Below are 642 nucleotides of genomic sequence, written 5' to 3' on the forward strand. Positions count from 1 at the left end.
TCTCAACATCCTTTTTCAGGAATTGCCAAAAATATCTTCCTTTAATATTGTTAATAGAAAGGCAGGTAGCGGAGTTTGACCTTTCTCTCGGGCCTTCGCCCCTCGGGCCGCGCTGCGCGCGACTCGAGCACTGCTCCGCGGTGCGTTCTCTGTTGGTTGGTAAATAATACATAAAATTTTCCCAACAAAAAAAAAAGAAAAAATGCAACCCACTCGCGATTCGAACCCCGGACCTTCGGCTTCGCAGCCGTGAGTATACAAAATGAGCTACGTCGATCTGACGTTGAGTGGAGCCTGCACGGGCTATTTGGAACGTTGGTTCTACGCGAATGTAAACAGAAAATTGAAAATGTTCAAATCAAGTTTTGTCGCCAATGTTACGTCTCTAAAAGATCGGAACCAATGCCTAACGGCAATGTAACGACTCACTGTGGCCCGATCGTCCGGGTAAACGCGTCAAATGACAAAATTTATTTTGACGTCTTCACTGACGTTTGTTTCCATCTCTGTTTAAGTATCGGATATACTTCGGGTATCTCACACCCACCGAAAAAAGTCAATTTTCGGCTAGGACCTTTTTTTAAAGTGAAAATTTCACATAGAAGGCGCGGACAGATCGCCTTCAAAATACGACGTTTGGAT

This window comes from Anoplophora glabripennis, unplaced genomic scaffold (assembly GCF_000390285.2).
Source record: "Anoplophora glabripennis isolate ALB-LARVAE unplaced genomic scaffold, Agla_2.0 scaffold1817, whole genome shotgun sequence".
In the NCBI taxonomy this organism is placed as follows: Eukaryota; Metazoa; Arthropoda; class Insecta; order Coleoptera; family Cerambycidae; genus Anoplophora; species Anoplophora glabripennis.